Below are 22806 nucleotides of genomic sequence, written 5' to 3'. Positions count from 1 at the left end.
GCCACCATGGGCCTCAGAGCCAGAAGCCATTAGCCAAGGGCCAGGCACTGGGCACTGGCAGGAAGGAGAGAATACTGTCCTGAGCCCACCCATCCAGCACTGTGAATCCCACCTTTTAGATGCATCTCAAAGCCCATCAGTCCCAGGAAGCCTCTCCTGAATCATCCCCCTCCCAACACGGGGCTTTATACCCACCTCTCTCATGGCTGCTCTCTTACACTGCTTTGCCTGGTAGACTCCTACAGAGCTTTTAGGATTCCTGACCACTGGCCAGGTCACAGGGCAGGTTCTCACGATTGAAATGTTTCCATAGTCTTCAGAGTTCTGCCAGCCAGTTCACCATTCCCTGCCTCCTTGTCACCTATTCCTCCTTCTGCAGCCCTGGATATTTCCCTATACCTATAGCTTCCTTGGCTAAAAAGTATCACCCTCTCTTCACCAAGGCCACAACACCCTGGCTCCTACTTCTCCTGGGCCCCGCCCATGTGCCCCTGCCCATCCCTCCAGCCCTTCCCACCACCTCTCTCCCTCGCACTCTCCACACCAACCCACAGCCCTGTGCATCTTTTATTTTTTCAGTCCCTCAAACAAGCTATGTCCTGTATCACTTCCAAGCCTGCATATATGCTCTGCCTGAGATGTTCTTTCCCTCCTCTTCACCTGGATAACTCTCTTCAAGTCCCAATTTAAAATTCACCTCCTTGGCTAGTACAGTTCTTATCTTCTTTTTCCCTATATTTTGTTTATTCTAATTATATTTATTGAAGTGTTATTCTTTGTTGATTCTAATAATAAAAAATTGAGACTTGTAAAAAAATTAAATAAAAAATAAAATGTACTTTTCTTGGGGAAGCCTTCCCTCGCATTTTAGTCATGGTTAGGTGCTCCTGTTATAAGCATCCTATACTTTCCCTACAAAACAGTCATACTTCCTAAAGTTTATTTCTCTGTCTTCCCTATTAGACCATAAGCCCCTTGGGAGCAGGAACTTTTGTCTCCTCAGCTGCATCCCCAGAATAGTACCTGGAACATAGTAAATGCTCAGTCAATATTTGTACAGGATGTGGGTTGAGTTACAGGAATGGGAATGTCTGCGTTCAGTTCTACAACACTGAGCCTCCGGCAGAGAGAGGTGTGGTTCCAATCATGAAGGACTTCACAATTTTGTCTGGGAAACTCAGCTTAAACACCGTGACCCAGGGAGAAACTGACAGGTGCCCAGTGACCCATTCAGTGAGTGTTATGGAAAATCCTTATGGAAAATCTGAGAAGGGGGTGAGTCGGCTGGTCTGGTGACTGGAGTCCTCTGAAAGATGAGGTGTTTGACACTTAGAGGTAGAGGTCAGTCAGGGCTGGACAAATGGGCAGCTGGAAGTTAAGGAAAGGGAAGGTATAACTGAAACGGCAGACCATGCCAGCTGATTTGAACTACTCTGGAGAGAAACAAGGCTGGAACTAGACCATAAAGAGTCATGGAAGTGAGACATTGGAGAGCCTGCCAAGGAGCCGAACAGTGAGGGGCATAAGGAAAGCAATGTACTGAAATGGGTCATCTGAGAGCATCTCAGGGATGGATTCAAAGGGGCGGGGAGGAGGGGAGACTGAAGCAGGGAGGAGGAAGGAAGCTATTGTGCTAGACCAGGTGGGCACTGCCTAAGAATGAGGGCAAAGGGACAGATTCAAGAAACATTTTAAGCGGAGTTGCCACAGGCTATTGCTTTTGACTGAATACATGAGATGAAGAAGGGAGGGGAGATAAAGAGGATGCAGGACTGTCCATCCATCTCCATGGCTGGGAGATGCCATGGTCAGAAATCACAAAGGCAGATTAGGTAACTCTATACATGCCAGTTGGAAAGGATAGGAGAAACATCAGTGATTTTTTAGGACTAGGGACAGTGCAAAACTATAGGTTAAGACTTGGGAGGTCTCTCTATAAAAGTATAGTTGCTGCCATAAGAATGAGTCACTTGACCTTGGGAGAGGGGATAAAGAGAGCTATGAGAAAGGGACCTACTGTCTAGCCTTGGGCAGGATGGTACAATTGAAGTTGAAGATCCTTCAGTTCAAATCCCAGCTGTGTCACTTACTAACTGGGTGGCCTTGGGCAAGTTAATTAACCTCTCAGAGCCTAGTCACAGAGGTTTTATTAAGTAGCAAATAAAATGATCTCTGGGAAGAGTCAAGTTTAACACCAAGTCAGTAGCAGATGTTCAGGAGGGTAGCTCATGGTGAGAAGGGGTCAGTGCAAGAAGACGAGAAGGATAGCAGATGGAGACCCAGGACCCTGAAGCATCACAGAAGCCCAGGGAGGCAAAGTCCTCTGGAAGGATAGACGAACAGTGCCAAATGTTATAGAAAGTTTAAGAGCAACTGGAGTGGCAGGAATGACATTACTGAATCTCTGGCATTTGGAGGAGCACAAAAGGAGCTTGTAAACAAAATAACAGGAAAAAAGCAAGAGAGAAAAAATCCACACAAGGATACCCCTATCAGTCAGGATATTTGGGCTGCAAAAAAGATTATCCTACTAACATTCAATAAAGACATTTAATTAACATAATAAGTCTGAAGGGTAAGCTCCAGGATTAGCTCAGTGGCTAAGCAAAGTCCCCAAGAACCCAGCCTTTTCCCATTCTTTCTCTACAACATCCTAAGTACACTGGCTTCTCATCCTCAGACTTACTGCCTCCTAGTTGCAAGATGGCTGCTGCAACTCCAAACATCATGTTTGGATATATAAACATCCACGGCAGGAAAGAAAGAGAAAAGCCTACTTCCTTATCTCAGGGAGATAGATCTTTAAAAAGATTTCCCAGAAGCCTCCTAGCAGACATCCACTTACATCTCACTGTCCAGAGTGGGTCACATGGCCACTTCTAGCTGCAAGGGAAGCCAGGAAAGCTTCTGGCATTTTCAGACTCTACAGGAGGAGTGAGTCCGGAAGAAGAGGTTGAAAATAGCCAGAGACGGTACACGGCCAACATGCCTGCCACACTACTCATATAAAAACTCTGGAATCATAGAGTATGCTGAAGATGGGAGGGAAGCAGGGAGGGAGTGGGATCATAAAGGAGAGAGACAAGGACCAGGTCCAAGAGAGGAGGAAGCTTGTATCCTTCTCTGCCATAGGCAAGAAGGGTAGAGGTGGGCATGGAAACAGATTCTGAAGAGGAGAGAGTAACTAACTGCAACCTCAGCAAAGCCAAATACAGCTGCTTCAGTGTAGACACCAGAAAATCGAGGGGGAACACAATGAGATACCACCCTCTGAGTGAGCAAATATTACAAAGACTCACAACACTTCCGTATTACGTTAGAATACATATTCTATATTAGAAAACAATTCAGCATGATCCCCTATAATTCCAGCAATTCCACTCCTAGATTTATAGTCTATATCATTGCATGTATGTGTTCCATTATGAACAGGGATGTTCATAGCAGCACTGTTTACAAAAGAAAAAAACTGAAAACAACCCAACTATCTTTAGATCAGAAAATGAATAACTAAATCATGATCTATTCCTACAATAGAACACATACAGCAGTAACTTCAGAAAAATAATGTTGAATTTAAAAGGCACATGGCAGAAGAATATATACAGTGTGGTTCCATTTATATAAAGTCCCAAAACATGTGAAAACTAAAGCAATGTTACTTAGGTATATAAACATAAGCGGCAAACTATTAAGAAAAGCAAATGTATGTGTACACACACAATTCCAGAAGGTGGGTAGCTCCAGGTGAGGGAAGGGAACACCACATACAGGAGACTCCATATGGGAAGGCAGTGTTCTTATTCTTAAATTGAGTGATGAGTACACGCTGTGTTCTTATTGTTTGTACTTTATACACATTCCAGAACTGTTCTTTTTGAACCTACTGAATAATGAATTAAAACAATTTAAAAATCAGAAAGAAAGAGAGAACCAAGGTGAAATGAGGGACGTGAGCCAGTGCACAGAGAAGAAGGCAGAACCCCCTCCCATTGTATCACCATTTGGACAGTGCACAACTCAGACAACTGGGCTTGTTAAGGCTGAAGTCTGACCAGTTCTGTCTGGGTGTCAGTTGGAATGGGGAGAGCCCCACATTTGAGAGGAGAAAGGATTGAGGACAGGGGTAGGATGGAAAAAGAGCTAAGGCGTTGAGATGTTTTTCCTTGAGGAATTAGAGGTGAAAATAAATATATGAATTGCTCCCCATATGGAAGGCTTAGCACTGGTGTTTTCCACAGATCTCATCGAAGCCTCCAGAGAAGCCTGTGCAGGGGAATTACTAACTCCATCCCACCAAAGAGAAAGCAGAAGCTTAACGAGTTATTTGCTCAGGCCACATAGTGAGCCCATGGGAAGCCGGACACTTCCAACAGTGTATAAAACCCCTCCGTGTCTAGACCACCTCCCCCTCCAACCGCAGCTCATGCCACACTGACCATCCACACATTCCTCCTCTCAGCTAGGTCTTTTCTGCATGGAACTTTGCACATCTTAACCCCTCTTCCAGAAACCCACCTTCCCACATCTTTCCTTGGCAGGATCCTTCCTGCCTTCAGGTGTCAGCTTCAATGCCACTGCTCAGAGGCCCTCCTGGACCACCCACTGCAGGTGTCCCCTTACTCTCCTCCCCTGGTCTCTGCCCTAGGCCTCCTTGCACTGCACCTGCTCACATCTATCTGTTGCTTTGCTTGTTTATTGTCTCACCCTTGCACTAGCACATAAGCTTCTTGAGGACAGGGACATTGTGCCTCTTGTTTACCATAGTATCCCCAGTGCCTAGTCCTAGGCCTGGCGTGGAGCAGGTGCTTAATAAATGTTTGTTGAATGAATATAAAGCTGGACCAGGGTGGTGAGAGGAGGCTGAGAGAGGAGACATAGGGACAGATTTAAACCTACGTCCCTGCTCAGAGAGGGCTCTGTCCATCCTCTGTGCCCAGGAGGGCATTTGGGAAGCCCTATCTGCCTTCAGACTGGCACCTAGGCAGCCCTGGGTGTCCAGGAAGGGAGGAGGACCTTCCAAACGGTCCCGTTATTGGTCCCAGAGTTGTGCCCAGAGGATCCCCTCCCTTCCTCTATCTGTTTCTAATGCGATCTCTCCTGATTATGGCACTGGATTCTTGGCATCCACCGTCCCAGAAAGATACCCTGAAACTGGAAGATGTTCAGAGATGAAATATCTGAGACAATACAGGAACAGAGGAAGTGGACTAATTATAACAGATGAAAAGACCCACACTCTGGGCTTTGCCAAGCTAAGTAAACTAGGATCACTGCATGCAAGACTCTAAGGGCGTGAAGCCCTGTGAGGGAGGAGAGGCAGTGCCTGTGACATGAGAGAGTGTAATTATGTGAAATGGAATCGGAGGAATCCCCGGGGATTTTAGGCTCAGTGGCAGGAACCCTTTCCCCCCAGTGAAATCTCTGAGGTTGGGCAGCATTTTCATAATGGAGAGAGTGGGGCGCCAGCCTACACAGCATTTAAGCCCATCTTTAAGCCAAGTGCAGGAGCCTCTTCAAGTCTGATGGCCTCCTTCTAGAAGGCTGGGGTCAAGTGTTAGAGGGAAGAGGCCATCTGATGGCAGTGTGGTGTCATGGTTACTTGCACAGGCTCTGTGGTCAGAGACTGGACTCCAGTCCCAGTGTCCTGGCTGGCAGGGGGCAGTGGAGAGAGCACTAGTTAAGGAGTCGGGGAACCTGGCTTTGAATCCCAGCTCAGTTTCTTACTAGCTGTGTGACATTTGACAGGTCACAGTCCCTCTCTGGACCTCAGGGTCTTCATCATTTAAAAGCAGAGAGTGAGCCTCGTGACCCTAAGGGCTCTCACAGGGCTGACACCTGAGATTTGTAAATTCTCCTGTCTTACAGTTGCTTGTACATGTCTGGATTTCTCTCCCTCATTAGAGTCATTTTACACACAAGACAGCAGGAAATTGGAATCCTCAAGTGGTTTCTGTGAAATTTAAGTCACCGAGTATCAGAGGAATCCACCCAACACAATGAGCAGGGAGGCCCTCATGGGTTCCAGGGAGGCCCACCTCCTCGGGGGCCCTGTGGTCAGGCAGAAAGAACAAGCTGGAAGGATCAGGGGGAGGTTGTCCCCTCCACGCTCGTGACAACCCAGTTCTGCATAGAGATCCACAGCCAGATAGAAGCGGGGCCCTGGGGGGAGGAGCCCTCGCCTCGTGCCCAGGACCGATTCCAGGAAACCAGCTGACCCCCGCAGAGCTTCCAACAGGCCCAGGATGCCTGGGCGCTGCGTGCTCGGGGCTCTGCAGGACGGGGACAGATCCAGCATCTTGTAGCCACAGTGGTGCTCCCAGTTGTTGAGGCCTCACTCTGTGCCAAGCCCTGAGCTGAGGGTCTCGTATCATCCAGCTTAATCCCCACAGCCACCTGAAAAAGTAGCACCTTTACTATATCCATTTTCCAGATGGGCCAGCAACTTACCAAGTGACACAGCTAATGAATAAAGAAAGTCAGGATTCCAACCCCAGTCTGTCCTCTTTCCAGTCTCCACTCCCCTAGTGGGAATTCAGAGACTAAAAGCCCAAAATCCTGCCTCTGCCAGACTGCAATTCCATTAGCCACACCTCAGAATTAAAGCATCGTGTCTCCCAAAGGTCTCTGAGGGGACATGATAAATGGGAAATGTATCAGACTGTCAGCCCCTCCAATGGGGCATAAGCAAATGGGACGGGGGCTATTGGGAGTGGAGGGGATCTTAGCGACCCCTGCAAGTGGCTCCAGGAGGTGCTCCTACAGGAGAAGGAGCCTGGTCAAATGGAGTGACTGAGCGACTATGGTACCTTCCTCCCAGGCTCGGACTCAGCCCGGTGATCTGGAAGGAGTGAGGATGCACAAGGGCCTTAGAATGGGGCTCCAGCTGGATGGGAGAGCTGCAGCTGGAGCCCTGCTCCCAGGATCTAATCAGGCCAAGCGGCTCCAGGGCTCCCAGTCACTGGGCTGCTTTGGGAACCAGGGAAATTCCTCTGAAATGAGCCATCCACCCACCCCCATGCTCACTGAGTTTCCTGGCAGAGAGGGAGCCCCGGAGCAAGTGGAGGGGGCTGTGTTTTGAAATAAGCGGGGAAGCCTGCAGAGAGGACGAGGCTGTCAGCTGGAAGTCTGCAGTTCCTGGGCTCCTGTTGGAGAGACAGGAAGAACTGGAGGAAATGTCTTTCCAAAGAAGTAAGGTGAACTTGGAGGCCCCTGGTGATGGGCTGGCCACACCCAGTGGGGGAAGGTTGGTCCAACCCACCCTCCATGCTCCGGAGATGATTAATATAAAAATAACAACATTCATTATTCAGCCCCAGTTCTGAGCTAGATGCTGGGATATAGCAGGGCACAAAACAGACAAAAAGCCTTGCCCTCATAGGGCGTATGTTATAATGGGAGTCACAAGCAATAAACAAAAAAATGTATGTTAGAAGCTGATAAAAGCAGAGAAGGGATATAAAGGAGGGAAGGGAAATGAGGAATGCTGGGATGGGTTAGGGGAGGCAGTTTGAGATTTTAGGTAGCTTGGCCAAAGACCTTTACTAAGGAGGTGATATTTGAGTGAAGACCTGAAGGAGGCTGGGGAGTGAGCCCTGTGGATACCTGAGGAAGAGCATTCCAGTAAAAAGCAGCAAGTGCAAAGGCCCTGGGGCAGGAGTAAGCAGGCATATTCAAGGCATAGCAAAGAGGCCAGTGTGGCTGGAGCCTAGTGATAGAAAGGGAGCAGTATGGACATGTGGGGAGAGAGGATAGGGGATGGTCAGGTCACGTAGGGGCTGGAAGACTAGTATAAAGACTGTGGCTCATACGCGTTCCTGGGGCTTGTGAGCAGAGGAGGGACATGATCTGCCACATATTTTAACTGAATTACTCTTGCTGCTGTGTTAAGAATAGACCAGAGGGGACTAGGAAGCCCAGTTGTTACTATTATTACCACCATCATCATTACCAACAACTACAATAGTAACACCAGTTACTGAACCTGTGTCAGACCCAATGCCATCCATTTTATTTTCATTATTCAATCTTTAAATCTCACAACATCCCTGTATAAAGAGAAGGCCTTATTTTTCCCATTTTACATCTGAGAAAACAGGCTCAGCCAATGTCACACAGACACACGGCCTCCCTAGTCTGCCCCTGCTAACCTGTCCAGCCCCGTTTTCACACCCCGACGTCTTACTTCCTCTCTTCCTCCAGCCCCATAGGGCTACTCCCAGTTTCCCGCTGGGCCTCTGAGCTTCTTTCATATGCTGTTCCAGCTGCCTAGAACTCTCTTCTCACACTTCTAACAGCCACACAAATTCCAACTCATCCTTTGGGAGACAACTCTAGCTCTGCCTCCCTGATTGCCTCCAGAACCATGGTCACACCTTCCTCCCCAGAAATACAAGCAGTTGCAACAGTCCTGCAGCTGGCCTCCTGGGGCCATGCGAGCTCAAGGCTAGGGGCCAGGGCTTCTTCACCTCCATTTCCCCGATGACCAGCTCTGCAACCAGGTAGACCTCAGGCTGTAATCTGACAATGCTGTATAGGTTACCCTAGGATACTTCAAATTTCTCTAGTGCAGTTTTATTCTAAATCACATTTCTTGCACACACATTCACTTACATGCACATACCCCCAACCTTGGATAGACAGATGCAGAATCTTGGGCTGACGGTGCTCACGCTTTAGGAGAATGACACTCCTTACAGAAGAGAAGGTGCACAAGGTAGAGGGAGCCCTGTGTGCTTTAGAATCAGCCAGACCTGAGTTCAAATCCTGCTGTGCCTCTCACCAGCTGTGTATCTGCAAGCCCATCATTTAACCTGGGCCTTGCTATCCTCATCTGAAAACCGGGGCAAACAATATTCTCTTGCATGGGTTTTGTGAAGCTGGAAACAGTGCTGATGCAATGCCTGGCCTTGGGCATGCCCTCTAGAGATGGCAGAAATGCCTTCTTGCCACCCCCAGCCCTAATCCAGATCTGTCTTCAGAAGCGTCCTGTACATTAACACTTGGCCACAGTGTCCTTGGGAGGCCTCACAATCTTTGGGACTTTTGCAGTGATTAACATGGAATCCGCAGGCTGAGCTTGGAGGCAGGGCCTGTAGCTTCCCGGCAGCTTCCCCAGCCCTGGTGCCTCGTCTCGGAGCCCCAGCCACAAGGGGCCCCTGGGTCCATCCCCATTGCCTGAGGACAACCACATGCTCACACCTTCCCTCCCCACCAACTGTCCCGGCTCTGTTGCTGCAAGGCCGTCCTGTCTGATCGGCCAAGTCAGTCACATTTCCAGGATGATGGAGGAAAAAAAGGAGGGACCAGGACTCCAATGAGAAGTAAGGAGAGGAGATTCCACAGCAACAAAACAGGTCAGAACAATGTTTGATGCCAAAAGCTAGGCAAATATCCCAGCTTCTAGTCTTTTGAGATATTATAACATGTTGGGTCAGGGAAGACTTGAAAGTTCAACCCCCTCACTTTACAAACAAGAGGCCCAGAGAGGGTAAAGGACATGCTCAAAGTCACACAGCAAGTGAGGAGGAGGAGGGAGTCCGATCAGGCCTGCAGACTTGCCTGTGGCCACGCTCTTCCTACTGCACCAGGCTCCCCCTTAACAGGGGCTGGGTTTGAACTGGACCAGCTGACAGAGCAGAGTATCTTGGTGAATATACTGGGAGCCCTCTGGTTCTGTTTCCTTCAAAAGATCCCTGGAACCCTTCTGGCATAATAACCCTAAAAAGCATGATGCCTGACCTTTGTTTCTTCAGTGGCCTCCAAGGAGGCCATTTGTCCAGGTTCTGTGGTGGCTGCCAAGTCAGCTGATGAAGACCACATTCATGGTCTCCTGAGGTCGTTGCTTGATCTTCATTTACTGTCATAATGTTGGTGACTGCAAAGTGCTTGAAACCTACATGGCACGAGACAGGTAGGGTAAGGGGGCTGGGATATATTTAGCCCTAACCATCTGAGATCAGAATCAAAGAACTGTGGGGCTGACATGGGAACCACGGAGTTCAGAGACTCCTAGCCGCCACCCCTGGGAGTCCCACTTAGTAGGCCAAGGGTGGGGGGTGGGAGAACTCAGGAATCTTTCAAGGATCCGGATTCCCTGCCACATTGGGAACTTCTGAACTGCACCCCTTCGCTCTGTTGGGACTCCCTTCCTGCACATCCTTACAGAAGAGCATTCATTCAGGGACAGGGAGCTCACTACCTCACAAGTCAGAAACCTTCTAGCAGTAAGAGGACATGATACACCAAGCTGAAATCAGCCTTCCAGGTCCTAGTCTGCCTCCTATGGGGACACAAGTCAAATGGCTCTTCTTCCTCAGGGACAATAATCAGGCTCTACCTGAGCACACCCTTCAGACCCGACCCTCCAGTTGCTGTCCTTGTGTTGGAGGCTCCCAGTGTCCACCTGCCCTCACTAGTGAGAGATTCCCCTTGTCTAGCACGCAGGGCTCCAGATGTGGATCACTGCCCCTCCTTCTGCCCCTGAAACACCTCCCACACCCATCTTGTGATGTGGGAATATTTAGCCACTCATCCACACTTACAATGTGCCAGACACAGAATCCAAAATGTAACCACTGGACAAGACGAGTTCAATCCTCTCATTTTACCAGAAGGTCTGAGACCCAGAGAGGGGAAGTGACCTGTCCTGGATCACCCACAAGTTTAGCCCATACTGGCTGAGTCTGCCCAGCCAGAAATCCCCAGTGCACCCCACAGAAGGCAGGGGTACCAAGAACATCATAGCTGAAAGGAGGACTCCTTGGGGCCCCAGGATCACACCACAAGGCCAATCAGCAGAGGATGACAAATGCCCCCCGACCCAGCATCCCTGGCCCTGGCTCCCAGCCAGAGTAGGGTGGCTCTACCCTGACATCTAGGAAGCCCTGGGGCCCTCAGTGCCTGCCACCTGCCCACAGAGTGTGGGGGACATGGGGGCGGACAGTCCACGTCCCTCTTCCAGGTTATTTATAAAGTATTTTTGGATGAGTCAGGCACAGAGCTGCCCAGCACCAGTGGAGACTGTTCCTTTGGAAATGCTATAAATGACCCTGGGCTCTGGACTCCCACCCTGACCCTCAATAGCTCCACATGGAAAGGTTGAGGCAGGAAGCTGGGACCAGCAGGGGTCTGTGGGGCTACTGTGATGCCCCAAGTAGGAACATGAGCCCTGGAAGGCTAGTCTTGTGGGGACAGATGGGGGAACCCCAGGCAGGAGAAGGAGGGCCTCGGCCAGGCATCCTGGGGCACAGACCACATGCCCCTTTCCAGCCAGTGAGACGGCCCAGCACCTTCCCAAACCAGACTGACAGACAGACAAGCCCAAGAAGACAGCTCCCACCCCCGTACCGCCAGGCGCTGACTGTCCCACCTCCATTCCTGTGTGTGAGGCTCTCCACCTCCGCCAACAGACCGGCTATTTATAACTCTCCTGAAAGGGAGCCGGAGCCTCCAAGCCTCTCCCAGCTTCCTGCTCCTGGCAGCACTAATCACTTCCTCAGCTGGGTGCTGCCTGCCACGGGCACCCTGGCCAGTCCGCCAGAAATAACTGCCCCTGTCAGCTTCCCACGAGGGTGGCCCACAGGGAGCGTGACCGGCCGAGGCCTGACCCCAGAGAAGATGCCCATCCTTCTGTGAGTCTGAGCTGAGGGCACAGGGGCTCCTGGGAACCTATCCTCTTCTCTGCAGCCTCAGCCACAGCCCTGGAGGGGCCGCGGGAGTAGGGATGGCAGCAGATGTGCTGTCCGCCCTCGAGGGAGGCAAACACGTAAACAACTCATTATGCAAGAAGGAGGAATGAAGTAAGTGCTAAATTAAGACACAAGATGTGCCCGGGGCCTTTGGGGCCCTGATTCTTCTTCTTTACTTTAGGTTTCTTATTATAAAACCAATTCGTATTCCTTTCATTTAAAAAAATGTAAATGCAGGTAACAAAAGGAAATTTACAGTACATTCGCTATCCAGCCACCCAAGGACAGTCTTGTGTGTATCCGAGGCCCAGAAATTTTCTAAACAGGGCAAGGTCAGGCCTCAGATCTGAGGGTCCCAGGGACCCTCAGCCTGGCTCCAAGACAGTCACTGGAGCAATCAGAATTTACAAGAAGTGGATAGAAAGATTTTAAAGCAAGATAATATGAAGATATGTAATCTGTTAGAAAGAAAATTGAAAAACTATATATCAATGCCTGGAAAATGTTTGGAAGGATACAAACCAAAGGGTTAACACTGGTCAGCCACTGGGAAAGGAGTAGGATGGGGGTGGGGAGCAGATTAAACTTTTTTCTTCTAGAAATTTCTTTATTTGAATTGTTACAATAAGCACATATTTTTATTAAAATTTTTAAATAATTTTAATCACTTTAAAGCTTTTTAAAATTGCTCAATAAATAATTTCCAAACTTTCTAGAGTGTTGTATTATCTTTGCACTCAGAACAACGTAATCTTGAGGGGAGGGTATAGCTCAGAGGGAGAGGGGAGGGTATAGCTCAGAGGGAGACTGCATGCTTAGCATGCATGAGGTCCTGTGTTCAAACCCCAGTACCTCCATTAAAAAAAAAAAAAAAAAGAACATAATCTTAAAACTAAAGGGAGGTGCAGCTGCTGTGGAAAACAGTTTGGAAGTGTCTCAAAAGTTGAACATAGAATCACCATAGGACCTTAGCAATTCCACTCCTCGGTACGTGCTTAAAATAACTGAAAATAGGTATTCTAGCAGAAACTTGCTCACAGATGTTCATAACAGCACCATCCACAACAGTCCAAAGGTGGAAACAACCCAAATGTCATCAAGGGATAAGCTGTGGTCTAACCATACAATGGAATACTATTCAGCCATAAAAAGTGATTAAGCACTGATTCACTCTACAATTTCATGTTGTCACGTTAAAGCATTATTTTAAATGAAAGGAGCCAGACATTCACATATTGTGTGATTCCTTTTATGTCAATGAGTAGAATAGGCAAATCCATAGACCAGGAGAGCAGATTTGTGGTTGCCCCGGGATGTGAGGAGGGAGGGGATGGGAAGTGATAACTTACGGTACAGGTGTTCCTCCCAGGTGATGAAAAGTTGTGAAACTAGAGAAAGGTGATGGTTGCACAACACTGTGAATGCACAAAAAGCCACTGTATTGTACGCTTCAGCGTGATTAATTGTGTTGTGTGAATTTCACCTCAATTTTTTTAAAAAGACCAATGAAACACTAAAAAACTCAATCCCTCATGCCTTCCCCACCCCAGTCCCTACCCCTCACCACCAGCCCTGCCTTCGAGGCTCAAGGAGGAAAGCCCCTCTACCTGCCCCATGGCAGGGCAGAGCCACAGGCTCCAAGGCCATGGAGAGGCAGAGGAGGGTCTGAGAGGAGAACAAATATCACTGAGTGAGAGAGGGGAGAGCAGGGTCGGGGAGATCAGGGTCAGGAAGGGGGAGGGCAGAGAAAAGAGACATCGTAGCAACAGTACGTCTATAAGGACATTAGGACTCAGGGGCTAAGTCCCATGCCCAAGGTGCGGTAGCCACTAAGTGGTCAGGCAAGGCTCCAGACAGATCTCTCAATACCGGGCCTGGACTTCTCCCTGCCCCACTGCTCCTGCTTGAGAAAGCAAAAAGAGTTGGCAGCAGAATATAGGGGACTTTGCCACCACTGCAAAAAGCTGCTCACAGCGTTGTCACCAGCTTTGGAAGCCAGTGTGATGATTATTTTGCATACAGTTAAAGCAACTTTCAGCAGCTTCCAAGCCTGACCTTAAATGCTCCCTCCGCATCTTCAGAACCCTCTGTGGCATGTTCCTGTGGCAGAGAGGAGCTGGGGGCTCAGTTCTTTCCCAAGACCCCCCAAGCCAGCCCCAGAAATGCTTAGTTTGAGAAATGAGTCTGAAAGCAGCAGCCCCGACTTCCACTCCCACCAGCTGCCTGTCACACGTCCGTTTCATCTACAGCTCTGCATCTCACAGCAGTGGGACCCAGACGACCTGGTTAACACAGCCAAGACTCAGGCTCCTCATCTGGAAACTGAGCCTGAGAATACCAGCCTCCCGGGGATGATTGTTAAATAAAAGTATGATGCGTCTGGCACAGACTGGAAACTGGGCTTTCTTTCCATTCTCCTCGTACCCCAGCCGCTTCCCTCTAAGGGTTCTTGTATTACCCTTGGAAGTCTGTGTCAAGACTGGTGGTCTGTTGCTCACATTGAAAACACATGAAAGGAAAACCAGTGAACAGCATCCACCCCACACTGTCTAGATCAGAGGTTCTCACACTTCGCTGCACACTACAATCCCCTGGGGAGCTTTTTAAAAATTCCAATGGCAGGCTGCACCCCAGATCAGTTAAATCAGAACCTCTGGGGGGGCAGGGCCCAGACATCAGGATATTGTAAATCTCGCAGGGGCTTCCAATGTGCAGCCAAAGTTGAGAACCAGTGATCTTGTCCAAGAAACAAGGATGCTCTCAATGTCCTGCCCTCCCCTTCTTTGCCTGCAATCCCAGCACATCTCACCAGCTCCCTGAGGTGTGGGGACACAGGGTGCAGGACAGGGACTGGGGAAGGTAAGTGAGATGACATCTAAGGAGGCTCTCATTCTCAGGTAAGAGTGGAGTGGCCACTTCTGGGCCCTGAGAAGGAGTTTTCGCTCCCTAGGCACCCCACTCCTAGGGAGGGACTCATTCTTGGGGGCACCACCCTCCACTTTCAAGACGCAAAGAGCAATGCCTCCTTCCTCCTCTCAGCCTAACCGCGCCCTGGCCACCCCAGCATACAGCTCCGGCCCCACAGTAGAAGGCTCCAAAGGGAAAAGAAGTGCAAAGGCAGCCCTACCCCCACCCCCAACTCAGGAAAACATCTCTCTTTCAACAAATCACCAAATCCTCCTCCTTCCCTGCACAGGGCCATAGTTCCAGCCCCCTGGCCAGAGCCCAGCAACTGTATACAGGCCACCTGGCTAAGAAGGTGCAAGGGAGAGAAGGTGGCCCTTACCTACCAGCCAGCCACTGTCCTTCTCCCTAAAGTTGGCCCCCTGCCCAGGTGACAGTACAAAGATTCAGGGAAATGGCAAGGCTTGGCAAAAGCAAGCATAACCTTTCCTCCAGGTGCAGGGGCAGAGGCAGGAAGGCTGGAGATGTTTCTCCTGCCCTTAACCAGTGGGGGCCTCAGCTGTGCCCAGGAGAGGGGCTGGTGTTCAGAACAAGGCTCCATCAGAGGGCTGGAAGCTGGAGTGGGGTCCCCAGCCTTGACCTAAAAAATATGATTTCTGTCTGACCCTGCTGCCCTCTAAGCCCCAGGCTCCTATTCCTTGTGGTTCTTAAATCTAAGTGACCCCAACAAATACCTGGGGAAATTTCCTCCAGGTTCTGTGGCAGTAGGACTACATTTTGAACAAGCACCCCCATGCGACTCTGATCCAGGCAGCCCATCATTTACGAAACACTTCCATGGGTCCCAGTGCCATCACCTTAGCATCTGCTCTCCCACTCATTCCCCTACCCCCAGCACTCGCTGTAAGTCCTCTCTCGGGAAACATCTGCTGAGCGCATTCACCCTGAGGAGTAGAAGGCTGAGAAGACTTGGAGGAAGACACACTCTTAACAGGAGATCAAGACCCACCGCCCTCCTCTGTGAGGCCTGCACTAACTCCTCCCATCAAAATCAGCTTAGATGTCTACTGGGCCCAGGCTGGGGAGTACTGAGTGAAGAGGACCAGGCGTGATGCCATAGAGAGTGGTGGAGACTGCAGCAAACCAGCGTTAAGTGTGCCCATCTGGGAGGGCGGGGAGGGGAGCAGCCACTTCTTAGCCCACCAGTTGTTGGAGCACAGACCATGAGTGCCAGATCTTCTGATTTGTCAAAAGAAGCCAGAAATCATATTTCTATGGGAAGTTTTCAATTTTTAAACTATGGGGGCCAAAGCAAGCATGTCTGAGAGCCAAACCAAGGTGCAAATGGGCCATTGTTTGCAGCCTGGTCTAGACAGTGAACTCCTTGGGTTGAGAGACCTTGGATTCCTCCTTCTGCCCTTGGTGCCAGCTCACTGCTCGGCACAGCGGGGGGGGGGGGGTGTCCCAGTAAGTGCTGTTACATGAGGGAATTCCTGCCGCACGGCTCTTAGGGTCAGCCTTGTCAGCCAGCAGGGGTGGGGCCTATCTGAGAGCCCCATCCCCCCTCAGTCTCAGAGGAGGCCCCAGGCTGATGACGAACTCACTCACATCTGGTAAGGACCACTTTCAGAATCCCTGGATGTTTAGTGAGCATCCCCTGCCGTGCAGGCCTCTCTTGGGTATCCAGTTTTATCCACTCCCACCCTAAAGCCTCCCAGCCTCTTCTGCCTCCTGCCAGGACCTGAACCTAGCCCTCCAGGCCCTATTTCATAAGTCTCCCTAGCTTGCCCTCACTTCAGGCCACTTCTCAGAAACCTTTGCCTTGCGCATCCAACCCCCAGCCCCAACCCAGCTTCTCTCAGAGCAAGAGTGGGCAAAGCCTCACCACTGCCCCCGGGGGAAGGAAGAGGGAGGAAAGCCCGGCCTGGGGGCCCTTGGAGGTCTCCACAGGTCCTGGACATCCCCTGCCAGGGAGGCATGTCAGAGGGCTCTGCCCATCTCAAGAAATGAAAGCACACTGTCAAGGGCGAGGTGCCCAAAGGGAGGAGCTCCACCTATCAGGAAGAGCGGCTGACGGGCTGCCTAATACTGATCAGAAAAAGGGAAGTAGAAGCAAAGGTCTTGGGGGAACTATGTGAGGTACAGGGCGTACAAGGCCACTTCAGAGGAAGTTCAAGAACACTTACTGAGTGACGTGAGGACAGGCTGGGCTGACGGAACAGGAGGTGGGGAAAGAGGTAGGGAAAGTGGGGAGGGGCCAGGGAAGCCTTCTGGAGTGATGGAAATGTTCCGTATCTTGATCTGTCTGGTACTGACACGGGTGTATACACACAGAAAAATACATAAACTACACAGTACATTTAAAGATTTATGGACTTTACTGTGAATAAATTTTACTTCAGCAATAAAAGAAAAAATAGCAATGGAAGAAAAGAGGGGAACAGCCTGTCACAGATACTCACAAATCAAGAAGCCAGAGACCTGGCACCAGCTCTTTGGGAAAGCTTAAAAAGAGGTAAGAAAGGGGCAGGGTATAGCTCAGCGGTACAGCGTGTGTGTAGCATGCACGAGGTCCTGGGTTCAATCCCCAGTACCTCCATTAAAAAAAATAAAAAGGAGGCAAGATGGCCAAAGAGGTGCCAGAACCTTGCTCCCAAATGAGCCAGAACTGATTTCTAACAGTCAGCCAGCAGGTGGCCAAGTTCAAGTACAAATACAAAACCAACAAAGTGCTCATGGAAGAAGCCTTGTAGGCAAGAAGTAACTAGGACCTTTGGAGCACACAGGCTTCTCCCTTTAAAATCCTTTGGCTTCAGTTGTCCTAGTTCATCGTCACAGCAACCTTGGGGTGGCTGTTAGGTCTCCTACTTAAAGTGGAATAAACAGAGGCCCAGCGAAGTTCAAGGACTTGCCCAAGGTCATATTGGCCAGGCCAGGACTCATATCTCAGCATGAGTTACCAAGTCTGTGCCCTTGCTTCCGCACATGCCCCTCCTAAAGCATACAGCATTTGAAAGCAATGCAGACCTGTGGATTCTTTGTCTATAACAATAGCCAATTACTAGAGACAGTCATTTTATCCAAGCTTGATTTAGGGAATAACTGGAGGGGGTTGGGGGGTGCTAGTGGTCAGCCTTTCTTCAGAAAAACCTCTGTTCTAAAGAGTCAGCAGTCAGTGTGCTGAGGTAAGAGCTGTATCTGTCTCCCTCAGGCCTGGCAGAAAGTATAACTCTATGAGATTTGTTGGAAGACAACTCAAAGAGATTTGTCTCTTCCCTTTGACAGGTTTTATAACAAATCCCAAAGAGGGCATCAACAGCTACAAAGGAAGGTATGACAATGCAGGGAGTGTTCCATCCTTTCTCCAGAACCTGAAGTCTCCTCAGATAGGCAGGGTGTGGACCCACAGCTTGAGCCAGTAGGCTGATGGTGACACAGAAAATTAGAAAGACTGTGGGGGACACTGTTAGTGCTACCCAAAAGCCATCTCCCCTTTCTCCTCACTACAGACTCTGGTTTTGTTCTTGCCCCAGAAGCTGAGTCATGGTTGGGCTAAAGCCCACACAGTAATCTCGTTTGCTTTTCATAGATTCTCACTTTCCAGGTTTCCTTTGCAGTCAAGATATAGTTCTAGTCAATGAGACATAAAGACAAACCTGCTGAAAGGCTTCTTGCTTCCTGATAAAAGAGATAGCAATTATCCTTTAATAGAAGAAACTACCCTTTCCTCCTCCTTCCTGCCTTGAATGTGCTCACATGAGGGCATGATGGCTGGAGCTGTGGCAGCCATCCTGCCATCAAAAGGTAATACACTTAGGAAAATCAAGCACAGTGAATATGGCTGAGTAGAGAGATCAATAGAGCCTGGGTCTTTGTTGACATTTTTGAGCTGTTCGTCAACTCTGGATCAGACATTGTACTGAGATAATTCAGTGTCATGATGATTTAAGCCACTATCTATTTGGGCCTTTTGTTACATGTATTCTATCTGACACAAAAGGGCAGAGGCAGATAGACACCAGCTGCAGAATTCAAGTCACATGGATGAAACCAGATAAGAAGCAGGGCAGACCAGTCAAAGACCCCGAGGGCAGCAAGAGGCGAAGCTCAATGGCACCACCAGGCCAGGGAATGATTTTTCAGCACTTCCTAGGCTATCTGGCTTATCATCAACGGAAGCCTGAACCTGCTACACCTGCCCACCACTTTGAAGGTGTTCCAGTTGTCTCCCATCGGTGATTACCCAAAGCTAGTGCACAAAGAACTATTGCCTTTCACAGCTGCAGTGTTACAAGGATCTGGGGTTTTGACATATTATAACCTTGGACAGAGGAAAGAAGCTGACCTCTCTTTTCAGTTCAGCCCAATACTAAAAAAAATAGTTAGATTCGTTGCAACTGTACTCCACGCATTAATTAATAGGGTGGCTATGGAAGTTCTTTGTACTCTTTCCTGATGGTAAGTTATTGTGAACTTTTTCTATTAGAATGACCTGTTAAAGTCAGGAAGTAAGCTGCAAAATCCACATGAATTAAAGATCAGACATGAGGCTTCAGATACATTTCTTACTGTGGCAGACTCAAACTGTGTTCACACTCCTCTGTTGTCAGGGGTGCTCTGGAGGAGAAGTTGGAGGCTCACGGCAACCTGTGAGCCAATTCATCAGTAGGGAGGTTTTATCTTCAGAACATCCAACTGGGGCAGGTCAGGAGGTGTACCTCAAGATCTGCAAGGCAAGGGAGTCCAAATTCATAGCCAGCAAAAAGCCACGAGCCTGGAGACCAGTTCAGGATTTATGTGAAGGGGAAAATTTGGGCTCAGGGGTAGAGCTGAGCCCTGAAATCTAAAACCATGTAGAACAAAGCCATAGCACAAGCAAAAACAAATAGAATCATCCCTCAAGACAGATCTGCTTTACCAGCAAGTTTCTTCTTCATGCCCACCTGCATCAGGTGAGCCTGGATCTCCAGAGGGAGGAAGTATTTTGGCTGGTTAAGGACAGGTGGCGGGAGTGTGGCTGCAGTGACAGTGACAGTGATTTAGGCCCCAGGAAAAATCATCACAATGGCTTTCATTTGAGAGCGTGCCATGGGCCACACGCTGTGCTCAATGTCTTTTCAAATCCTCACAAAGCCATGACTTAGGCCTTATTATATCCCCACTTAACAGATGAGAGACTGAGGCCAAGAGAGGTTGTCATTCTTGATCTCTAAAATCCCACTGCTGGTATGAGTGGTAGAGGCAGGTTTCAAAGCCCAAGCTGGGAATCACCTCTGTAACCTCAAGTCTACCCACTGGCCACCTCCCCTCCTCCTTCTCCACGAACTCTTCCCAAAGCTGGCAGCTCCCAATCTGTCCCATCCTCTCCCACCTTACAGTGCCTGTAACAGCTTGGCTGGTGCTGAGTTACTTACTGCTACCATGCAGTGATCTAATGATACCTGAATGTGCTCCTTATCTGCCAGTAGCCACGTAAGCTCTTTAGGGACCAAAACAACTAGGAATGCTGCTAGCTGCAGGTAACAGAACGCCCAATGCACGTAGCTCCTGTAATAAGGTCACTTATTATCTCATACAGGCATTCGCCTAGAGGCAAGGGTCTTGCAGGTTATGTTAATTTAGTGGCTCAACAAAATCAGGGCTTTCAGTCAGCATCCCTGATATTCTCTCGACTTTATCCACATAAGAGTCCTGCAACAGTGACTAACAGTCCACACTCACACAGTATCATCCAGAGACAGGAAGGGACCTTTGTATCCCTTGTCTGGAGAGCCATTAAAATGTTTCCTGGTCCTCCCCTGTGATACTGTGATTTATAGCAAGAAATATATATGCTTGGTCTTCATCCCTGTTCCTGGCACGGAGCTCATAGTACCCTTCAGGTTTCCTAAGTTTTAAGAGCCATAAAGGTGAAAGGAGAATCTTTTAACATTCATAATGAGTCCCTTTCAACCATGCCTGAGTTTATGTTAAAAAGGTGATTTTTGGAAAGCCCCTAGATAACCGGCCACAGGATGGGCGCCAGCTGCCAAGCAGAAGGAACCAAGTGACTGGAGAGGTGGAACTTTCAGTCCCACCACTCAACCTCCTGGGAGGGGAGAGGGGCTGGAGATTGAGATCAGTCACCAATGGCTGAGGATTTAATCAGCCATGCCTATCTGATGAGGATTCCGTTAAAAAAAAAAAAAAAAAGCCCTAACTGAAGGGGTTCAGAGAACTTCCAGGCAGTGAACATGTAGAGATGCTGGGAGGCAGGCACACCCAAGGAGGGTCCCTTCCCCCACACCTCACTCACCCTATGCATCTCTTCCAGCTGGCTGCTCCTGAGTTGTACCCTTTTATGATAAATGTAATCTTGTAAGTAAACTTTTCCTGAGTTCTGTGAGCCACTCTAGGCAATAACTGAACTCAAGGAGGGGGTCGTGAGAACCTCCAATATACAGCCAGTGAGTGAGAGGCATAGGTAACAACCTGGACTTGCAACTGGTGTCCAAAGTTGGGTGGAGGTGGGGGAGGTGGGCTGCCAGTCTCATGGGACTGAGTCCTTAACCTGTAGAATCTGACGCTAGCTCTGGGTAGATAGTATCAGAACTGAATTGAATTGGAGGACACCCAGCTGGTGCCCCACAATCTCCTGGTGCAGGAAAAGCCCTCACATATTGGGTGACCAGAAGCATCAGAAGTGAAGTATTAAAAGTAGAGGTTCTCTCTTTATATCCCCCCTAAATACTTCTCCTATGTCTCACTGGCTCACTGGCCAGCGTTGCATCTCCCTCTCCTCCAGCTGGTTTGGGCTAATTAACATTTGGCCTTTGAACCCAGGGAAGGGGTCATGAAGCACATGGCCTCCCATACTGACTCTGAGTCAGTCTGCAGGGAAGGGTTTGATTGTGAGCAGACAGGCTAGGATCTGACAACGGGGGCCGTCTCCTTCTGGGCACATGACAGGTATTCAGTAAATGTCAGTCGTAGTGAACAGCACCAGTCACTCCCAAGAATGGTTTGAAATACCCTCCCTCACCCAACAGTAGCAATTTTAGTTATCTTACAGTATTTCAAGTTTGAAAATGTATTCCCTTTGATGTAATATGGGTACTTTTGTCCATAAATATATAAATGTATATAAATATATATATATAATATATAATGTCTTATAGGATGGGAGCAGTGTCAAGCTCTAAGAATAAGGTCAATAATTATGTTAACCAATGTTTCCTTTGGCTTCTTACTAGGTGCCTGCCAGCCCCTGTGTTAGGCAGCAGAGGTTCTGATAGAGGGATGATGATTTTGTGGGAAGGCAGTAATTGACATAATAATGAAGAATGAGGGCTCTAGGGTCTACCACTTGCTTTTGTGTGACTTGAGTCGGTCCCTCAGTTTTCCCAGCTGTAAAATGGGGATAATAGAGCTCTGGCTTTGATGTTCTAGTTACCCTTGGGTTCAAATCCTAGTTCTGGCACAAACTAGTCATAACCTTAAGAAAGTCTCTTTGCCTCTTCGGGCCTATATTTCCTCATCTGTGAAATGGGGATAACAGAAGCAAACTTCAGACACACATTACTATACATAAAATAGATAAACAACAAGGACCTACTGTAGCACAGGGAACTACATTTGATTTCTTGAAATAACATACAATGGAAAAGAATCTGAAAAGAAAAATATATACGTATGTATATGTATAACTAAGTCACTTTGCCGTACACCTGAAACTAACATTGTAAATCAACCACACTTCAAAAAAAAAATTTTTTTTAAGGCAAACTTATCAGGATGTTGGGAGGACTAAATGAGAATAGAGAGAAAGTTCATAGCACAGAGTCATCATCCGAGAGAGCACCCAGGAGAGCAAAGGGTCTAGAGATCATAATAGACAAAGACTGGCCCCCAAATCCAAGGATGTTCATATGACAGCAGTCTTCAGATGTCTGAAGGGATGCACCTGGGAGAAGCATTAGGCTTGCTTGGTGTGAGCCACAGGGTGGAAATCCCAGGCAAGGAGATGTAGCTTTAAGGAAGATTCACCCTCTCCACCAAGAACAGCAACCTCGAGGGTAGTGACTGGGGAGACCTAGGCACTGCCAGGCAGAGGCCAGCTGAGCCAAGGACCCACTATCTCTGGGTGCTAAATGCATGACATCCAATCAAGGAAACCTAGCCCCAGCTCCCCAAAATGTTAAGGAGCTTCTCTTATACAGCAGTCTTCAAACAT

General features: G+C 48.8%; 1 long non-coding RNA gene across 3 annotated transcripts in view; it reads right to left on the bottom strand.

The window, feature by feature from the left end:
• The window catches only part of LOC135321832 (uncharacterized), a 49962-nt gene that overhangs the window by 7193 nt on the left and 19963 nt on the right, over positions 1 to 22806 (bottom strand). For 2 of the 3 annotated variants that reach the window (XR_010381969.1, XR_010381968.1), the window contains one exon: positions 19164 to 19320. This is a non-coding gene — a long non-coding RNA (uncharacterized LOC135321832). Of the gene's footprint in view, positions 1 to 9741; positions 9896 to 19163; positions 19321 to 22806 lie in introns of all 3 variants that reach the window. The other variant, XR_010381967.1, reaches the window with a different exon arrangement.

The sequence above is a fragment of the Camelus dromedarius genome, chromosome 8 (assembly GCF_036321535.1).
Source record: "Camelus dromedarius isolate mCamDro1 chromosome 8, mCamDro1.pat, whole genome shotgun sequence".
In the NCBI taxonomy this organism is placed as follows: Eukaryota; Metazoa; Chordata; class Mammalia; order Artiodactyla; family Camelidae; genus Camelus; species Camelus dromedarius.
The sequence above is the reverse complement of the archived record's forward strand: the minus strand, read 5'-3'. Positions and strand labels throughout refer to the sequence as shown.